Raw genomic sequence first — 22,621 nt, forward strand, 5'->3', positions numbered from 1 at the left:
TTTACAGGCGAGGAAAGTGAAAGTGAAGCTTAGAGAGGTTAATTAAACTTACCTTAAGTGACCTTTGTCAGGTCTTGGATTTGATCTTGTCCTTTTTAGAAGCTTCTAAATAAGCTTATTCATGTTTCCTGGGTGGTGGCAGAAGATATGAGACTCTGATGTCAGAGACCAAAGACCTTATTACTCACGGCACATGCGCATCAATTTGCACTGCTTCCCCTTCAACTGCAGTCCCACGGGGGGTGGGGCAATGTAATGGGTTCGGATTTATGATCTGCACTCACGTAGGTTTGTGTTGCAACTGAGCAATACAGAGACTGGGGAATCTACCACTTTTGTAGCAAGAGTTAAGCAAGCCTGTTCTTTGTCAGGGTTGTGGAAAAGAAGACAGTACTTCATCTCTTAAAGTTACCGGCTGCATAACAACTCTGGGTAATGGATTGGGTAAAAGAGTAGTCAGGGCCTTGGAATCTTGGCATTATAAGATGTGTGAAGAAAGCTAGAGGTCTGACTACATTGTCTTAATAACCTTCACCTCTAAATTTGCTTACCTCAAATTTTAGCAGTTGTAATCCTTTGACTAGTATCTCATGCTTGTGATAAAAATGATTTTTGTTTGATACATTGATTCTTTTGAAATAAAGTTAGAAAATGAAGTCTTACTTTCCTGGATTTATATTCTAATAGTTGTATATATTGATCTGTAAAATCAGGAGATGTTTAAATTATTTAGAAAAAGAAGTTTGAGATTTCCTTGGTATCTTTAGTCCATTAGTCTAAAAGGGACATTTAGGCTTTATTGATCATGATGTTGCTCATTTCAAAGAAAACAAAACATTTTGAAGAAAAAGTATAAAATTAATTTAAAATGAATACAGAATTTATACTTTGTGCAGTGGCGTGCAAACTCCAAACTAATGCCTGTATCATCGTATTTAAGAATAAGTGGGCATGTGATATGGTTTAAATTTAGTATAATTCACCTTTCAGACGGAGAATATATCTATATCATTAAGTAATTTATTCATGACACCTTTCCCAATTTCATGTCCAACAAGCTCTTTAGACACAAAGGCTTTCCATTTTGCCAAATCAATTTCTGCAGCTTTAATATTTACCTGTGTTTAAAAACTGTCCCCTTCCTTTTAAAAGAGTGTCAAGCTAACAACTTAGAGAACAGGTATTGTCAAGGGGAAAAAAAAGTTGTAGTTTTTTTTTTTTTTTTTTTTTTTTTTCTAAATAGAATTTAGAGCTAAGATTTGCTAATTGGAATGGTTCTTAGAAACAAGAGTGTTTTGAAGAATGTTTTTCTCAGCATTGTGTGAGAAGCAGCAATTTCTGTCCTGCTGTTGTACTTGGAGCCTGTCACATGACCATTATTTCTTCCGTTCAAAGAAGCCAGTGTGCTGAGGCAGGAATTTGCTTATCATTTCTGTTCTGTGACTGACATTAGTCCTTTACCTAATCTTCACTTTCTAGTTGTTGGCTCTGGATGGCTTGGGTAACAACTCTAATGTAATTTCTGGGTTGCTGTTTGCATTTAATAGGTATTAAATTAAATGTGCAATTGGTCGACTGGAGATAAAAGTATCATTGAGCTTTTGGCAAAAATGCTTGAAGCGTATATTACATTCCAATGGGAAAACCATTAGCTTTAATAACTGAATATGAATTGTTGGCATTTATTATCCTTGTCAGTATGCTAATGCTCATTAGATTTTTAATGAGAGGATGGCAATAAAAACATGGCATAGAGTTAAAAATGGATATTAATTAGGGTATTAAAATGTTCTTATTTATGTAGTTGTGAAGAGGAAAGCTGGTAATTGAAGAAACACTTTGATAATAGAAGCATTTCCTTACTTCATTCCCTTTCTCTCCTACCTTTGTTATTAAATTATTATATAAATAGAGAAATAGAAAAAAAGGTAACAATATAACCACTTGAGGGAAATCTTTAAGACAAGTCCCTTGTGATAGTAGGTATTTTTATTATGCCAGACAAATACAGATTTTTTAGCTATGGATGAACAGAATTATAATAAAGCACTATGTAATAAGTGTAAAACATATAAATTATTGGTGCTTCTAAAGAGGCTTTATGGCATAAATTTAGGGTAGTTAATAATAAATAACAAATTTGCTGGTATTTAAAAATTCTGTCCTCACTGCTCACTGGCCATATAACTAAAACTCTGTGAACTTAAACTTTTTTGTTGGTAAAATCAGAATGAAAGGTAAATGCAATACTCCATGTAAATCATTTAGCATATTCCCTAGCACACAGTAGGCAAACACAAAGTTATCTGTTATTATTTCTAATCAAGTAAACTAAGAATGTGGTAAAAACACAGCTTCAATCTAAATCGTTAACTTCTTTAGGCAAGTCTGTTCATTGTAGTGTATTTTGTTAAAACCTTTAGAGCCCAGACACTTGCATTTCATGCCTGTCTCTTCAGCATTGCTTTAAATAAATTAAACTCAATGCCCTTTATCAAGTGCCATTCCTTAGGGCTTGTGCCAGGTGTATGGATACACATATGAATGAGAAATAGCCTCTGACTTTAAAGAGGCATTATTAAACTATTAGCAAGTTTAGTAATTTTTATTTTGTTCAGCTTTTACTGAAATCTAAAATTTGTTTGTTTAAATGAAAAGTGTCTAATTTATCTGAGTTACTAATGCCTAGCTATAAAATAAATATGCAAATGTATGTAAAGTATATACTCTTAAATTTCCTAGAAATTACCCAGTATCGTATCTCTTTTTATTTATGGTACATTTCAAGATGGCAAAAGTACAAATAAAATTAACATGTTTTTGTTGTTCACATAGAATGAAGAATGGGGGAATTTTGAATGCTTACATAGCCATTCCTTGGTGAACAGCTCTAGCCTAAGCTACATTTCAGCTGTGGTAAATGTGCAGGTTGGTAACAGAGCTACCAGCTGCTCACTGTGATCAGTTGCTCAAATCCAAAACCAAAAGCCAGAGAAACCTAAGATTAAATCTGGTTCTTTTATTTAATCACAGTAGGACATTAGGCATATTACCTAAATGGGATAAGCTTCAGTTTCTGCATCTGTAAAATGGGGACAATGATAGCCCACAAAGCATATTTGCCAAGACTGTACTTAGTACAGTACTAGACTATTTAGAAGAATATTTACTTAGCACAGTGTAGTCCTGGCACATAGTACTTTTTATACATAGTCTTATTAAACTCTCACACCCACTGCACTTAGCAGAGCCCTGGCACATAGTAAGTGCTATGAAAATTCATTTTTTAAAATTAAATTATTCCCTTTTTGGTCTTTTTTAATGTGACAAGAAAAGTTTCAGTGATTGAAGGGTCCTTCTCAGAAATAATTTGTCTTTTTTTTAACTTATTAATTATACTTTAAGTTCTGGGGTACATGCACATGTCTTTAATTCCTCACCCTTAAGACCAATTTAGAGGACCTCAAAGTAAATGGCATGATAGTATGAGACAAAAAATATTTATTGAAAATGCAACATTGAATAATTAATTTAATCTAACCCACAATTTACACTGCATGATTTTTAAGGTGTATAGGAATATTAACAAATTTAATTTGAAATCTGGAGAAACAAACATAAGACTCTCTAAGGATGCATGTGGTGCTAGGTCAAAGGATGAGAGCATTTCAGTGAATCCGAACACTACTCTGTTTATTACAGAAAAGAAATGATCATATGAGACACACAGGTGTTTCCTTCCAGATGCACCAAGAACTGCTGAAAATGTGAATCTGCTGTATAAACAGGATTGGCTGCTTTAAAATCTAACTTGATCCTTTCAACCTCATCTACATAGCCTCTCCCTGCATTTTAGTCTGATCATCTATGTGCCATAGCTTTCTCCACTAATCCTTAGCCATTTAACCATGAAAACTCTTCAGTCTTTTGAGATACTTCCTGGAAGCCTTAGCTGATATAGTCCTCTCATCACTCTTGTAGAACTCCATGTAAGTTACCACTTGGCCTATGCTCCTATTTTTGTAATAATTATATTAGTAATAAGTACTAATGTATTACAGCCTTACTATGTGCCAGGATTTGCATTGAGGATTTCAAATGTATTTTCTCATTTTATTCCCACAAGGATTCTTTGGTAGCAAGTTGAAGCTATGGCTAGAGTTACCCATTCTGGATAGTTATAATCTTGCCGAAGGTACTGGAGGGTGTAAAAAGAAACCTCGAGCCAAATCTAAATAGTTTTTAAGGTACAGAAATACACTTGTGGACATTCAGCTTATCCAAATACAAATAAGGTACAGTCCTTGGCCATGAAGCACTCACATTCTGGGAGGAGAATCAGATAAATAAATATTAGGTTGAGACATGAAAATTCTCATTTTTGTGGATCAAATTGGTCACATGTAAAGACTTTCATTTGTTTAACTTCATATTATACATAATAAGGATGCAAAAGCATCATTGTTTGCTTTAAGAACTTGAAAAGAATAAGAGAAATACTTTTATAGTTTATAATGCAATTGTTTATTTTACAAGTGTATATAAATTTAGCCCCAGAAATTATTTATTCAGTATTATGAGAAATGTTTATTGTAAGAGAAAAATACCAAACTCTAAAACCGCAGTGGTTAGATTATATGAAGGTAGAAAATAAAAGGTTGATCTATGTTAAGTGTTTCTGTTTTAAAAAGCATACAGATTGAAATCGTCATTTATTTTTCACATTTGTTGCTAATAGGATACCCATGAATTTTAGTGACTCCCCATAGGAACAGACATTTTCTTTTTTTCTTGAGATGCAGTCTTGCTCTGTCTCCCAGGATGGAGTACAGTGGCACTATCTTGGCTCACTGCAACCTCTGTTTCCCAGTTCAAGTGATTCTCCTGCCTCAGCCTCCTGTGTAGCTGTGACTACAGGTGCCCTCCACCTCACCTGGCTAAGAACAGGTATTTTCAAAGACTATTTTTACCATATACATTTTTTAAATTTAAGGGGAGTAATAGCCCTAAGAATTTCTGATATTCCATGGATGAAACAATAGGTTAAGCATTCAGAATAAAATGTTGTGACTAATGTATTTATGATATATTTTTCACATATAATTGGTCCTTTAGCTTTATTAATGATACTTCAGATAAGTACAGTATTTCAATATGACAATGGTACGAAGTGAAATGAATTACTTTTTCTAGTACAGTTAAAACAAAACTTGACCAGGGTGATAGCAGAATATCTATAGGGAATACTGAATGTCAGTCAAACTAAAAGAGACAAATAGGATGTCCAGAGATCAAAATGTATAAAAGTAATAATAAGCCTTTCAAGTTGTGTCATTCTTGAGGACATCTCATTAAATAGATGGGACTCTGATTCTAAGGCTAAAAACCATTATCTCTGTGTTTGAAGTTAGATCTCTGCTGCCCAGCATAGGCTTATTCAGAAAAAGTAACAGTAGCTGTTTAAATTAACTAATGGAATGTATGAATAAATTAACTAATGGACTATATCAGAGTATAAACTTTTAAGTCTAATGATTAATTATATTAAAAATTAGAAAATCTATACAGGCATGAAGGCATTTGTTATATTTGTGGAAACAAATCAGTGAAGATGAAAATTCATGTTACAGAGAGGAACAAAAAAGGAACCGGTGACTAAGATTAAATGCTTAATTTTATTCATTCAAATGCACACTAATGAATATAATAAGATTCATTTTAAAGACTGTACATTTTATTAGATGATTAAAAAGTTGATAAACAGATCTTTAATTTCTTGTGTTTTATTGAATAAGCCAAGTAAGTAACATTTGAGAGGGAAATAGGCAACTTTTCAGATTTTAACCATAGTAAACTCTTAGTTTGGGGTGCTGTAACAAAGTAGCGTAGACTGGGTGTCTCATAAACAACAGAAATGCATTTTTTACAGTTTTGGAGACTGAAAGTCTGAGATTAGGGTATCAACATAGTCGGCTTCTGGTGTTGTAGACTGCTGATTTCTCATTGCTTTCTCACGGGGCAGGATGACATGAGAGAGTGCTTCAGGATCCCTTTTACAAGGGTAGTAATCCCATTCATGATCTAATTACTTCTCAAAGGATCCGCCTCATACTCCTATCACATTGGGGGCTAGAATTTTAACATATAAATGTGAGGGGGGACACACACATTCATTCCTTAACAGATTACACTGATCTGCAGAGAAATGCAGAGGTAGAGGCTCAATGAAATGAAAGTGAAAAGAACCTGGTTTTACTTCATCTTTCTTTTGATTAACTTGTCATCTTGAGCCAGTGACTTAAAGCCTAAAGTCTCACAGCTGCCTCCTCGTTCACCTTAATCCAAACAGTACAAAGACAAATATATAATTTTACATATTAACTTTACCATAATTGGGTACGTGTAAAAGAAATGAAATTCAAAGTTGGTTAAGAAAGTGCCTAGAAGGTAGTACATTTCCAGGTGTACCTTGTACCAGATTTGGAGACCAAATTATAATCTTCTATCCCAAAATTCCTCAGCCACCATATACTCTGGCAACTCAGCAGAAGGCCTATTGAGAGAAGGCAATAAGCTTGGAGGGGAAAAGCTTTATTCTAACTCAGCTCTGGTATCCCAGGAGTTGCCATCAATTGGAATCACGAAGTTAAGTTGGGTGATTTGAAGAGACTTGGCTTTGAACCAAGTTGTTGTCAATACCATGATTCCAGAGAATTCTAGCCATTTGTCAAAGATATGGAAATCATGGACCACCCCCTAGAGTAAGGGGAGCTGGCAAGACCCACGTAGGAGGTCAGGGAAGTGTGTGGATTGAGATGCTGACCTGCCCCATTAATGTTGGGGTTGGTCTTATTACTTGCTTTGACCGATGAAATGTTAGCAGAAATGACACAAGCAAGGGTTTTAGAAGTTCCTGCCCTATTTTGTGCTCTGCAGACCCTAATAAGACCCTCAGGTAGATCATGTATGTAATGCAGATCTGAGTCCAGCTCACAGCCTAGGGCAAAGGCTGAAGCACAGCCTGAAGCACAGCTGCCCAGTTGGCTGAGCGCAGCCCTCTTCAGTGGAATCAAAGTTGATCCTCAGACACATGAGTAGGGGAATACATCCCTGTGGTTGTAAGCCACTGAGTTTTGCATGGTCTTTTTTTAGGAGTGTACTGTTGTAATACGTGTCAGTACCCTTTGAGATAAGACCTGCTATTAGCCCTATCTTATAGATAAAAGAAATAGGGTATAGAGAGTTTAACTCACTTTCCAATGCCATACACAATGTAAGTGATCAAAGCAAGATTCCAACCTAGGCAATCAGGCTTTGGAACCTGCAGTCTTAAATTTATATTGATCAGTTACTAATGTTATGACTCTAATAATTGAACTAATTAGGATACCTACTGGTCATAATTTCCCTTTCAAACCATCGAAGCTGGTAAAATTGATCTTCAGTAACTGGCAAAGGTCATCTTATTGAAATATTAAAAGGTTAGAATATTGGCAGGTGATAATGATTCTATACTTGGAGGTTGGGAACTCAAATTTTAAGATGCCCAACTTTGAACTAATTATTTTTTCCAGTACTCTTTGGGTGGGAATAATCAGAAAAATGGCAACTACTCAATTTTGAATATTTTGGATAAAGTACTTTAAAATTTGGCACTTTTCTATATTTTAAGATTTTATGTCAAGCTAGTGAAATCTTAAATTTGATGAATAGTAGCTAAAGGAACTTGATGATCAACTTTCAGCATCAAAATTAGGAAGAAAAAACTGCCTATAGAAGTAACCATCAAGTATCATGTAATTTTGTAACAACATGGACATAAATATTGTTTGCATACTTGGTTGGCCAATCAAATACTTTTTTTCTGCAATGGAATATTAATACATTTCTAATTTCCTGGCCTCCCAGTGTCAGTTACCAGGGGGCTACTTAACCTAAACTCCTCCGTCTTTATGATTGGCTGTAGAAGCTATGGAAATAGATCTATTTTGTCAAATGTGGTTAATGATATTTTTGAAGGGAATATCTTGATTTGTGAAGTTCTTTCCTGGGAAGACAGAGCTTGGCACTTTTTGAAACATATTCTGTGTTATATAAATACCTAAATTTGACTTGAAATGATGGAACTTACTCATTTCTTCTTTAGAGCTCTAAAATTCTGCAGAGGAAAGTCATCAGAAAAGTATAGATAGGGTTTCATCTGAAAAAAACTGAATATTTTTAACAAGGCAGAATTCTATCAGGGTTAAACACAGGTACAATTAATCTTTTCAGAATATTAGATACCTACTTTTCAAAATTTGTTTTCTTTTTTTTAACATTCATTTTTTAGGATCCATTGGGAAGATACCTAAAACTAATTTACAGGAAAGCAAATTACAAAACTAGATGCTTAAGGGCAATAAAGAACCATTCTTTTTAAAGATCAGCAAGTTAATAGAGTGTAGAAGAATAATATACATATCATCATCTTATAGGATGAGCAACTAATCTCAGCTTCCTTGGCTTAGAAGCAAGGGCTTTTCCAGGATGTGAAACTTTTCAGGATATGTTGTAATACATAGTAGCCCTGAGAATCTCTAAAAAGCCATGTGTTATATTTTTTTCCCTTTCTGTTGACTGTATGAAATAAAGAGATTTTATTTTGCCCTTTTTTTGTGTGTGTGCAGGGCACATTAAATAATAATAAAGATGTCATTATAGTTCTTAATAAGAACTTGAACTTTTAAATAATAAGAGTTATTATTATAGTTCTTAATAATAATTCTTGAAGGAGTTCCTACCTTCAAGATTTTTATAACCTAGATTAGTTGAAAATTTTAAAAATGATTCTGGAATAAACCAAATGAAGATGTATAGTCTATAAAACTCAGTTATACTGTATATGAAATTGTACCCTTTGGGATATTGATTTTTTTAAATAAATAAATTCACCTTGGCACTTTGTATTGACCACTGTGGAGTAGCGAAGTAGAGTATAGCCACTGCATGTCTTGTCTTTCCACTTAGTTATCTCATAGTCTCAGTAAATTAATTTCATTGACTTGCTATTTTCCAGATCCAGTTTAAGTTTAGTGATTCTCTAGCTGTTTTGTTTTGTTTTGATGGAGTTTAATTCTGCAACAGACATTCTGGTAGGCTTTTTGCTAATTCATTTTTAGAGTTTTCTCCACCTGAGCATGATAAATGTTATAATCAAGGAAATAATTAGATAAACTTAGTACTAGAGTGTTGAGCTTGGACAAAAAATGACATGCAAACACACTAGCAGATGCACACACCGCCTCCAGGGTGGATCATGTGAAAGGCTTTCATCTGGACATGATGGTACGGGATGCCTGTGGAGGCTCAGACAAAACCCACTCCACTAAGGCTGCTGTTTTGTTTGCTTGCTTATTCTCCAAGCACGCATTGTGCACTGAGTGCTGCTTTTATGTATTGCTTTTCAGTATGTTTTTCAAGTGAAGATTGTATCACAGAACATAAATCCCAGTGCAGGGTATACTTGTCATCATTTCACTACTATGCTTGTCCTTTGCCTCTATAAGGTGATGGTAAATTTTATCGTATTTGTGATCCCCAGAAAGAGAGTTAGACATTTTCTTATACCATGTGTATTCTCTGGCAATAAACTTTTATCCCTACTGAAGCATATTGTTTTCTTCCTTTCCTTCATAAATAAAGTTTACAGTGTTTTGGGAAAATCCTACAGAGCTTCTTCCAGATCTCTTCCTATGGCTTTCATACATGTGGCATAATAAGAAATATGTATTTGGTCCTTGTCTCCAGTTCCTAACATAGATAGGACCCTTGTGATAGGGGTGATAGGAATGTCTTCTGTTCTAATACTTGGTCTTTGTCTCTCATTTGTGACACAGAACTCCTAAGTCCCTTGGAACTTCCCAGGTTATACGAGCATCTTTTGTTCTAATGAGGTAACTCTTGGACGGACCCTCAATAGTTTCAGGATAGGGGCTGGTCAGAGATGGGGAGGGCTGAAAGTTCCAGGCTTCAAAGTTCTAATGCAGCTATAAAGCCTAGAACCTTCAGCCCTCCCCTTCTCTAAATTCCTGGAGGAGAGTGAAGCTGGAGATTGTGTTAATATGACTACATGATGACACTTCCATGAAATCTTCTAAATGATAGGATTCAGAGTGCTCCCACATTTGTGAATGCATTCATGTGCTGGGAGGGTGGCACACTCTAACTCCACAAGACAGAAGCTGCTGCACTCGAGACCCTTTTGGACCTTGTCTGGTGTACCTCTTCATCTGGTTATTCATTTGTATTCTTTATAATAAACCAGTAAATATAAGTAAAGTGCCTTCCTGAGTTCTGTGAACCATTCTAGAAAATTAGCAAACTTGAGGGGGTGGGGCTTGTGGGAACCCCATATGTATAGGCAGTTGTTCAGACATGCAGAAGGTCCAGGATATTTGAGAGGCCTGGGATTTTTGACTGGCCTCTGAATGGGGAGAGCAGTCTTGTAGGACTAAACCCTTAAGCTATAGGGTCTATGCTGATTCCAGGTAGTTAATGCCAAATTGAACTGAATTGTTGAACACTCAGTTGGTATCCAGAGATTGGTTGTTGGTGTTGCAAAATACTTCAGAATAAAGAAATTAAATGATTCAATTTCTGCTGTATATTGAGTATTGTCCCGTGGGGAATTTAGAAATACACAAATACGTTAAAGCTATGCTAAAACTATGCCTTTTAAAAGCAATGAAAGATTAGATGGTAAATATGATGACAAAGATAATCTGGATGATGAGAATAATAGCCATAATTTGAGTACTTACTAAATGTAATTTGTTGATCAAATTGCTTCATATACATGATTTCATTTAATTGTAAGAGTAATCTCAGAGAAAGCTACTATAATCTTTTCTATTTCACAAATGAGGAATCTGAGTCTTGCCAAGATTAAATAGCTCTCTTAGGGTCACACATCCCGTGTGGACCTGCATAGGAACCTAGGTGGAGAGAAAGGAGCCTCTACAGCCATTTCCCAAACAGAGACATGGATATGGAGGAGCATCTTCCACTTAGCAGTGCTGCTGTGAAGCAGAGCCCCTAGATTGCACATGAGCCCAGAAGGTGAAAGTAACATTTGCTAAAGTGTAAATAATGAACATAGAATATGTCCTCCAGAAGGCACAATGGAAGGTTTTAAGAGGAAGATGATCAGTGAGAGACTCAGTTAAAGAGGTGGGCAGGGTGGGCGCAAAATATTTTGTCGACATGGATACTTGAGGGAGCTGCTGTGTGTTCAGTAAGGGTATTCAGAGTCAGAGCAAGATGTGTTTGGCTAACCATGAGTTTTCTAAGAGAAATGTGTGGTGGAAATGAACAGAGAAACTGTAACACTTTCTGAGATTAGCGGTTAGCTTTAGCCTGATGTGTGCTGCTAGACCTTAAGTTCTAAGGTAGTTGTGAAAAGCCTTATTTTTACTGCTAATGCTGGCTGGAGGAGGCTCTAGGGATCGGAATCTGGGCCTCTAAGAGCAGAGGACCATGACTTGAACTTTGTTAATCTTCCTCGCAGAGTGTGTCTCTGGGTAGTGGTGTGTCCTCAACAAGGATGTATAATCCTTGTAGTGTGTTTGGGGTTGTATATTCTAGGAATGAAGAGTTATCTTCTGTATTGAATAAGTCAAAAGCAGAGGTAAGTAAGATCTTTCACCATTCAAGCAAGGGAGGAGGTGTTGGGGAAACAAAAAATAAATAATTTTTATTTACTACCCGAGTGTCAGCTATTTTACATATATGATTTATTTTAACCTTAAAACAATGGATTTTTATATTATTATTTTTATTTTACAGATAAAAATAAAACTTGGGGTTTGGAAAGATTTAAAAACCATCCCAAGGTTATGTAATGGTTGTAGGTAGATCTGAGATTAAAATCCAGCTCAACTGATTGCAAAAACTTTTTACATAGCATATGGCAAGACATTTTTAGTAGTTGGAAGTCTATTGCCTGAATCTGCTAAAATACAAACATTAAGCATATGCTAATATTTCAATCTTGTCTAGACCTTTTCCCAAGACCTAAAAGCAACTTCTGTGACCTATGTGTTTTTAATTTCTCTGAATTTTGTCTCAGTACTTTAGGAAATCCAGAATTGCACATTTATAGGCAGCTTTCATTCAGGATTTCTCATTATTATCAGTTTTAATTCTGATAGATGTTGGGAAGGGACTTAAATGGTGGGATTGAAATGAAAGTTCCATTACACTATGGGAAGATCTTGACTTTACTCAGAGATTTGTTGAGAAACGTCTGTCCTCATCTTAACTGTTCTGACTTAAAAAGTATTCCTCCGTTACCCAACACAAGTCATCAACAGAGGCTCACTGGGCCAAGGTCAAGTCCCCTAACTAGAAGCAATAAATAAGAGGGAAGATTTTAGTCTCAAATATTATCCCACGGGACTGGAAGAGCTTTCTAAATCTCTAATCACTGTTATAATAATTTCCACATGGACCCAGTATAGCACTTTACACACCACATTATACATGTGTTTCATCAAGTACCCAAAGCAAGAGCACTGTTTTCATCCCCATACATTCTGTTATCTTTATAGATATCTAATAAGTGCTTGCTGAAATGGACAATCAGAACTCAAAAGGTGAGTAGTTTGCCACACAGGTTAGAAAGGTCTGCCTGGAGCATGTTTTATAACCTGGCACTTCACTCCTATGGCAGGTGTAAAGTTTCTAACCAGGGATGTTGAAGCCTTGGCAGGAAAAGCACTTAGCCAAGAACATTGCAGATGACATTTTCAGACTCCTTTCTCAACACAGGTTGCTGATTGTAGGGTCTAAGTGCTTGTTCCACCTCTGTAGTTCTTTGGAAATTTGCACAAAGCCCTTGATATGTAACTGCTCAGTTCCTTGTTTGCTGCATAACCAGGGAACATTTGATAATCTATAAGATAATTTATATCTCAGTAATTCTTTGACTTTTATGAAGTACCATGTGAACAATGAATATATTTATTTGAATAAATGCAGTATTTCTTAGAAGTATGTGTCTTAATAACCCAAATCTAATATAAATCATAATGAACAAATGGAAAAAATAAGAGCATCAGAAATCTATTACTTAAATGTTAATGTCTAACAATATTTTTAAAAAACTTCAATGATAGCATTTTGCTTTGAAATTATTAAAAGTCTTCACAGCATTTAATTACTTACGCTTGTTGCGTTCTCATGAAAATAAATGGTAATGTTTCTTTTGAGACAGTCTTCCCTAAAGAGAAGTCTTTAGAAATAAACCCAGTCATTCAGATTCATAATAAAGAGATTGTCATTCTGTGTCCTGACAGACAACGAACTGGAGAGAAAAAAGAATAAAGGATACAGAGAGGAGGGGAAATGAGAATTAAATGTAGTATTATTCAGTATGATCTTTATTTTTTATCCTTGTCTGAAATAGCCTCCTTCACCCTGGTCCTCAGCTGAACTATAGCTTAGACTCTAGAGTTCGATTACCTGGCTTTGAATTCTGGATTTACCACTTATTGAGTAGTCTCAAAAGTTATTTAGCTCTCAGTGTGTCAGTTCCCTTGGCCTAAAAAGGGTATAATAGACTTATAGAGTTGTGAGGAATCAATTTTAAAACACACAAAAGGTGATTAGAAGAGTGCTTGGCATGTAATAGGCATTCAATAAATGTTGGCTATTGTATTAACAGTCATTGTTGTTAACTTACAGCTGGAGTTAGTCGGAGAGCCGGAGCAATTCTATCTCATAGGCAGGCATGCTTTTAAAAATAAAATGGCTGAGTTATTTTGTACTGAATGGAAACCCCAACAACTCCTGCTCTTTCCATTTAAACTGTCTTCCACATCCGCCACACACTTTGTATCTCTATTGTTAATATACTTGGTTCAAACATTCATCATCATGTATGCTTTAAAATTAGTCTCCTAACTGAAACTGAAAGTCTTTGTTTCTTACATTGTCATCGAATACCTCTTTCTGACTTGCAAAACTGAAACCTGTTTGAAGCCCACTCCAGCACATAGTAAGTGTTCAACACAAAAAATATCTTTCTTCCTAACATTTCTCTTCTAGTGATACAGCAGGTTGCTTCGAAATAAGCAAGCTCTTCAACACTGGTGACACTCAGGTGGCTGCTGAATGAAGTGTGTTAGGGATTCCATTGCAGGGACTTTCCTGTTGTGTTGGAGATTAGACTGGAACAAGTAAGCTGCTTTCCAGCTCTTGGGATTCTCTAATTCTATGGCATGGACATAGACTGAGTCTAAGAAAATTATCACTTTGAAAAATTTACAATATTGGTCATTTATTTTCAGTCTTATTTGGATGTCCTCTTAGATCTAAAAAGCTGTTAAATCCTACTGGGAGTGAGATTTTAAAAAATAGATTTTTATGCCTGAAGAAATTTGTTCATTATATTAAGTTTACAGTTTTATACTTGATGGATTAGGAGAATCTTTATGATAATTTAAAAAGAGTTTTTTCCTCTATGTTTCTTTTGACCATGCTAAAGAGAAACAGACAAAAGGGAATATTGTTTAATATTGGTGTTTTGATTATTTTGATGTTATAAAGAAATAACTAAAGCAAATGATATTTGTGGACATTAAGTTTTTAATTACTTAAATGTGCTGTCAAATATTTAAGAAAGGTGAAACAAACCAAATAACAAACACACTGTGGCATTGGCCAGAACTGCTATGATTATGAATTATGGATTCTCATTGTCTGTATATAATGATCTCATGATAAGTCCAGTTGAGGAGGTTAGAAATTAACTTAGAATTCTGGCGTGAAGTGACCATTTTCTAATGATTTTCTCTGTAACTAAAGGTTTTGGAATAGATTTGAAGAGAGCCATCTTATGTTGAATTTTATTTCATAACGACTAGTTTTATAGCACCATCTCATAATAATGAATTTTCAGCTTTCGTATTTGGTTTATTATGGTGATAATCAAGCTGCTGTCTTGCTTGTGCTTGTATCTGCACCTGTACAGTTCTTTGAGATGCATACTTTTTATTGCATGATTAAAGGATTTTTGCTATATTGCTCAGCCTGGTATTGCAATAAGACACATTTCTGTACAAAGTAGGCTAAGTCACACCCTGAGGATAAAGTCCTCATAGAGCTGCTGTTTATTTAGGAGAGAGGCTTGTCCCTGAGACCAGAAATTAGGAGTGGGAGGACATTTATTAGGCATTAGTGTTAGAATCCTTCTTGGACCATGGAGATATCACAGTGACTGAAAGACTGCTAGGTCCTAAAATATTCTCTGTGTTGGACCTCCTGTGATTTGTGAAGAAGGATTTATGGTTTGAAGCTGGTGGCTTTGAACTGACCCTTTGAGACTAAGATACTGAGACTCTCTTTTCTCTGTGTCAGGAGTATGGAATGGGCCAGGTTTTAAGGGCCAGTTAGGTAAAAACAATTGAGCAGCAACAACAAATTTACATTTGTATAAGTTGAATTGTTTTATCTTTTTGATCCATTTTTAGTTTCCTTTTCCATTTCTGTTTCAACATCTTTTAGGGGCAAAATTATGCCACCCTCCCCAAATTCCTATGTTGAAGCTCTAACCCCTAGTACCTTAGAGTATGACTGTTTAGGAGATGGGCCTTTAAAGGATGTTTAAAGTAAAATAGGCCATTAAGATAGGCCCTATTTTAATCTGATTTGTGTTCTCAAAAGAAGAGGAAATTTGGACACACAAGAGATACTAGGGATGTGTGTGCACAGAAAAACCATAGAAGGTGACCATCTGTTAGCAAAAGAGAGAGGAGGCCTCAGAAAATACCAGACCTGTTGACACCTTAACCTCTTAGACTACTTCAGAACTGTGAAAAATAAAATTTTCTTATTTAAACCACCTAGTCTATGGTACTTTGTTATCATAGCCTGAGCAGATGAATATAGCATCTAACAAAACATCCCTTTGAAGTACCAACGGGGTTTATCAGTGCTGAAGGGAACCCACAGAAGGTATTCTCAGTCCTTCTCAGAAAGAGCTTCAGGGCAAGAGAGGAACAACCCAGGACACAGAAATCAGTAAGACAGAATACCAAGAGGTAGATAAACTTTGTGGCCGCTGCGTCTTGTTGCTTTTGCTCACTAGGTTTGGAGGTTCTTTTCTATTTTTTTTTTTTAGAAAGAAGGCAGGTCCTCTCGAATTACCAATGGTAAGCTGAACTGTGAAGAAAGTTGGAAGATTAAAGTGAATTATATTAACCAAATCATTTTCCTTTTGTTAGTTGTTTTAAATAAAGTTGTTTTAATCTATGTGAGATTAAAAAAAAATGCTTTTGAATCCTGGGAGAATGAGTTCTTACAGACCGTCGTAATTCTGAAAGATCATCTTTTTGTTTGTCAGATATTTGTAGAAACCAGGAGCTGAAACAAAGCAATGGTTCAGGCAACCACAGAGATTTGCATGGATGATCACATAAACTAGGCTGAAGCTATCTGGTATGTCATACCGTTTCAATATAATGTTCTCAGAATTTAGGGAGAATCTAAAACAAAAAAGAGCTGTGGTTTTATTTTGTAATCATAGAGGTAGTACATGAGACAACTGTAAACCACTTAGAGTAGTTATTAGAAAATAGTATTACAGTGCCTTTATTGTATTTCCTATATTTATTTATGACTTTTCAGTATTCTAATTTTCCTTGAGCTTCTGAATTATTAGATCCTCTATGTTATTATGTCTATAGATTGAATTATCAAGTAATAAAAAGTGTAAAACATTTCTGATTTCATACAAACCTTGATTTTCAAGTTTCCAATCAAGAAAAGAAAAAAATGAAAAAGAAAACTTTTATGTTGTTTATAATGTATTTTTTTTTACTCCTTCAAAGCAGAAGGAGGGCTTATAAATTCTAGAGGGAACTATTTTTTATACCTCAGGGAAAAAGTCTGTTATTGACTTAGTCTGGCTAAACCTTAGGGGTTAATGTTGGCATTTCTATCTTAACTGTTCCACTCTATTAATTTCCTATTAATAAAAATTATCACAAATTTAGTAGCTTAAAACAACACAAATTTATTCTCTTACGGTTCTAGGGGCAAAAAGTCTAAAACATGTATAACTGTGCTAAAATGAAGGCGTTGTCTGGCCTCCATTCTTTCTAGAGGCTCTAGGGAAGAATTTGTTTCCTTGCCTTTTCAAGCCTCCTAGAGGCTGCCTATGTACCTTGGCTTGTGCATCCTTGCTATATATATCTACAGTCAGCTGTGTAGTGTCTTCAAATCTCTCTCTGACTTCTGCTTCTGTCCTTATGTCTCATTCTTTGACTGATCTCTTAACTCCCTCCTATAAGGACCCTTATGACTATATTGGACCAATGGATAATCCAGGGTAATCTTCCATCTCAGAATCCCTTACTTACTCACATATGCAAAGTTTCTTTTGCCATTTAAGGTAACATATTTACAGGTTCTGAGTATTAGGACATAGACATCTTTGGTGGACCATTATTCTGCCTATCATACCCATAAAACCCGAAACCCTTCTGCTTGTGAAATGGACTCTCATGGAGTGGATTAATTGACTATCTCTGGAATTTTAAAACTCAGACTTACGGAGTATATGTATGCAAATCGTAGTCAGATTTAATGGGTGTACCTGATTTAATAGAGAACTGCTCTTGACGTGAAAACCGCCTGATGGATGAGAGTTGTCAGAGGATATAGAGGCCCACAACCCATTATCTGTAACTTAGAACCAGCTAGGTTTCAGATTTTTAAAAGGTAACGTGGTTCAGAACTATATATTACATAATGTTACCAGTGGGCTCTGTAGCTAGGTTAATGACTATTTCTGCAGTAAAGCATGAATATTCATATTTCTTATTAAGACAAAGAGCACCATAAATAGCCTTGTATCAGTTCATGTCAGGTTTTTGCCACTTCTTGACTTGCAAAAAGTCTGCAATTTTTAGAACTCTTTTGATTTTGTGATTTTGCACGATATCATTGTGTAGGGAAGACCAAGAGCCAGAAAACATACAATGCACACATGCACATGTGCAGATACCCCTGCAAACAACTTTAATATCCTTGTATGTTCAGTCAAGGTTGGGCTGAAATTTATGCATGAAAATGATCTAGAAAAAATGCAGGGTCATACATAACAAGAACTTTACTAAGTGTTCTATCATAAATTTCTCACTTGAACATAAGGAGCTGTTTTTGTATAGGTAAACAACTACAGATGATTGAACTACTAGCAATTTTTCATGGTACAGATCCCTTAGTTTTTTCAACATTTACCTGGTAGGAACACTACATGAAGGAAAAGAGACTTTTGTCTAGACTCATGGAAACTAGCTTTTCTAAATGTTGTTAGAGCTCTCGGAGAGCTAAGGGAGATCCATCAGTATAAATTTTTTTGTTTATTTTTTTTGTTTTCGTGGAAAGGGAGTATCCATCACCTCAAGCGTTTATCCTTTATGTTACAAACAACGCAATAGTGTTTTATCTCTGTGAGTTAATTATTTTAATTTTTAGCTCCCAGAAATAAATGAGAACATGCAGTTTGCCTTTTTGTGCCTGACTTATTTCACTTAATATAATAACCTCTCGTTCCATCCATGTTGTTGTGAATGACAGGATCTTGTTCTTTCTTTATTATTGGCTAGTAGTCCATTGTGTATACCTACCACATTTTCATTAACCACTCATCTGTTGATGAACACTTAGGTTGATCTGAAATCCTTATTATTGTGAATACTGCTGCAATAAACATGGTAATGCAAATGCTTCTTGCATATATTAATTTCCTTTCTTTTGGATATATACCTATGGGTGGGAATGCTGGATTGTATGGTAGCGCTATTTTTAGGTTTTTGAGAAACCTCCAAACTCTTCTCCATAGGGGTTGCACTAATATACATTCTCACCAACAGTGTACGAGGGTTGCTTTTTCTCCACATCCTCACCAGCATTTGTTATTGCCTCTTTTGGATACAAGGCATTTTAACTGGGATTAGATGATAACTCATTGTAGTTTTAATTTTGCATTTCTCTGATGATCAATTATTTTGAGCATCTTTTCATATACCTGTTTGCCATTTGTATGTCTTCTTTTGAGAAATGTCTATCCAAATCTTTCACTCATTTTTTAACCAGATTATTGGATTTTTTTTTTCCCATAGGGTTGCTTTACTTATATATCCTAATTGTTAATCTCTTGTCACATGGGTTGCTTGCAAATATCTTCTCTCATTCTGTGGGTTGTCTTTTTACTTTGTTTATTGTTTCCTTTGCTCTGTAGAAGCTTCTTAACTTGTGATCATATTTATCCATTTTTGCTTTGATTGCCTGTGCTTATTGGGTATTATTTAAGACCTTTTTCCCTTTGTCCAATGTCCTGGAAATTTTCCCCACTATTTTCTTTTAGTAGTTTAATAATTTGAAGTCTTAAATCGATTTTGATTTGATTTTTGTATATGACAAGAGATGTGAGTCTAGTTTCATTCTCCTGCATGTGGATATCCAGTTTTCCCAGCACCATTTACTGAAGGGACTCTTCTTTGCCCATGGTATGTTCTTGGCAACTTAGACAAAAAAAGAGTTTACTGTAGATGTATTGACTTATCTCTGGGCTCTCTGTTCTGCGTTACTGATCTATGTCTCTTTTTATGCCAGTACTACACTGTTTTGGTTACTATAACTCTGTGGTATAACTTAATGTCAGGTAGTATGACATTAATTCTTTTTGCTTAGGATAGCATTGGTATTCTGGATCTTTTGTGGTTCCATATAAATTTTAGGATTTTGTTTTTTTATTTCCATGAAGAATGCCATTGGTATTTTATTGGGGATCACATTAAATTTATAGATTTCTTTGGGCAGTATGGATATTTTAACAATATTTGTTCTTCAAATCCATGAAAATGGAATAGGTTTCCTTTTTGTGTGTGTTATTCCATTTCTTGCATCAATGTTTTATAGTTTTTCTTGTAGAGATCTTTCATTTCTTAGCGTAATTTAATTCCTACATATTTAATTTCATTCAAGCTGCAAGTGGAATTTCTTTCTTGATTTTCTATGTTGGTTTCATACCCTGCAACTTTACTAAATTAGTTTATTAGTTCTAATAGTCTTTTTGGTGGAGACTTTGGGTTTTTCTAAATATAAGATGATATCATATGCAAACAAGGATAATTTGACTTTTTCTTTCTAATTTGGATGCCCTTTTTTTCTTTCTCTTATCTGATTGTTCCGGTTAGGACTTCTAGTGCTATGTTAAATAACAGTGATGAAAGTGGGCATCCTTGTCATGTTCCTAATCTTAGAGAAAAGGCTTCAGTTTTTTTCCCAGTTCAGTATGATATTGGCTACATGTCTGGTATGTATGGCTTTTACTATGTTGAAGTATGTTCCTTCTATACCCAGTTTTTTGAGGGTTTTTATTATGAAGATTCATTGAATTTTATCAAATGCTTTTCCAGCATTTGAACAATTAAAATGATCACATGATTTTTGTCCTTCATTATGTTTACATGATGTATCACATTAATTGATTTACATATGTTGAACAATCCTTACACCCTGGGATACATCCCACTTGGTCATGATGAATAATCTTTTTAATGTATTGTTAATTTCATTTGTTAGTATTTTGTTGAGAATATTTATATCACTATTCATCAGTGATATTGGCCTGTAGTTTTCTTTTTTTGATATGTCTTTGGTTTTGATATCAGGGTAAACTAGCCTTGTAGAATGGGTTTGAAAGTATTTCTTCCCCCTTACTTTTGGAATAGTTTGAGTAGCATTGGTAATGTTTTTTCTTTTTTTTTTAATATATATATATATATTTTAAATATATATATATATATATTTTAATATTATATATATATATATATATATATTTACGTTCTGGGGCACATGTGAAGAACATGCAGGATTGTTGCATATGTACATACATGGCAGTGTAGTTTACTGCCTCCATCCCCATCACCTATATCTGGCATTTCTTCCCATGTCATCCCTACCCAACTCCCTACCCTGTCACTGTCCCTCTCCTAGTCCCCCCACAACAGACCTCAATGTATGATGTTCCCCTACCTGTGTCCATGTATTCTCATTGTTCAATACCCACTTTTGAGTGAGAACATGTGGCGTTTGATTTTCTGGTCTTGTGTCAGTTTGCTGAGAATGATGGTTTCCAGGTTCATCCATGTCCATACAAAGGACACGAACTCATCATTTTTTATGGCTACATAGCATTCCATAGTGTATATGTGCCACATTTTCCCTGTCCAATGGCCATTTGGGTTGGTTCCAAGTCTTTGCTATTGTAAACAGTGCTGCAATGAACATATGTATGCATGTGTCCTTATAATCCTGCATCTATTGATATTATCATGTGGTTTTTGTCTTTGGTTCTGTTTATATGGTGAATTATGTTTATAGACTTGCATATGTTGAATCAGCCTTGCATCCCTGGGATGAAGCCTATTTGATCATGGTGGATAAGCTTTTTGATGTGCTGTTGCAGTTGGTTTGCCAGTATTTTATTGAAGATTTTTGCATCTATGTTCATCATGGATATTGGCCTGAAGTTTTCTTTTCTTGTTGAATCTTTGCTGGGTTTTGGTATCAGAATCATGTTGGTCTCATAAAATGATTTGGGGAGGATTCTCTCTTTTTGGATTGTTTGGAATAGTTTCAGAAGGAGTGGTACCAGCTACTCTTGTTTGTCTGGTAGAATTCAGCTGTGAACCCATCTGGACCTGGGCTTTTTTTGGTTGGTAGGCTATTAATTGCTGACTCAATTTCAGCTCTTGTTATTGGACTATTCAGGGATTTGACTTCTTTCTGCTTTAGTGTTGGGAGGGTACAAGCGTCTAGGAATTTATCCATTTTTTCCATGTTTGCTGGTTTATGTGCATAGAGTTGTTTGTAGTAATGTCTGATGGTGGTTTGTATTTCTGTGTAACATGTGGTAATGGCAGTCTGCCTCAGTAATGGCAGTCTGCCTCACTAATGGCAGTCTGCCTCAGTAATGGCAGACTGTCTCTGTAATGGTGGACTGCCTTGGTAATGGTGGACTGCTTCAGTAATGGACTGCCTCAGTAATGGTGGACTGCCTCAGTAATGGTGGACTGCTCCTGTAATGGTGGACTGCCTCTGTAATGGTGGACTACTTTGGTAATGGCGGATGCTCTTCCCCCTACAGAGCTGGACCGTCCCAGATTCAGCTGTGCTTGCTGTGAAACTCTCAATCCAGAGTGTTTCAGAATGCTGGTCTTTGTGGGGGTGGGACTGGCCAAGCCAGATCACCTGGCTCCCTCTTTCAGCCCCCTTTTTTTCAGTTGAATGGGTGACTGTGTCTCCCAGGCGTTCCAGACACCAGTTGCAATGGTGCCCAGATTTGTGTGAGTTTTTGTGCTGAGACCTGCTGTGCTGGCTGAAACAGCTGTACTGGAGACTTGTCGTGCTTTTCCACCTGGGCAATCTCCTGGTCTGTGGGCAGTAAAAATTCGTTTGTAAATGTGGTGATCAGTTACCCTCTGCATTTTTGCTGGGAACTGCAATCCAGAGCTGTTCCTATTTGGTCATCTTGGATTTCCAGTGTTTCTTTAAATGTTTTGTAGAA

The 22,621-nt window shown here is 35.6% G+C and overlaps 1 long non-coding RNA gene across 1 annotated transcript in view; it reads left to right on the forward strand.

Moving 5' to 3' along the window:
* Positions 1 to 16,477, forward strand: part of LOC108306098 — a 75,108-nt gene extending 58,631 nt beyond the window's left edge. The window contains exon 3 of the long non-coding RNA XR_005200744.1: positions 16,385 to 16,477. This is a non-coding gene — a long non-coding RNA (uncharacterized LOC108306098). The remainder of the gene's footprint in view (positions 1 to 16,384) is intronic.
* The last annotated feature ends 6,144 nt before the right edge of the window (positions 16,478 to 22,621 follow it).

Source organism: Cebus imitator, unplaced genomic scaffold (genome assembly GCF_001604975.1).
Source record: "Cebus imitator isolate Cc_AM_T3 unplaced genomic scaffold, Cebus_imitator-1.0 Scaffold69, whole genome shotgun sequence".
Lineage (NCBI taxonomy): Eukaryota > Metazoa > Chordata > Mammalia > Primates > Cebidae > Cebus > Cebus imitator.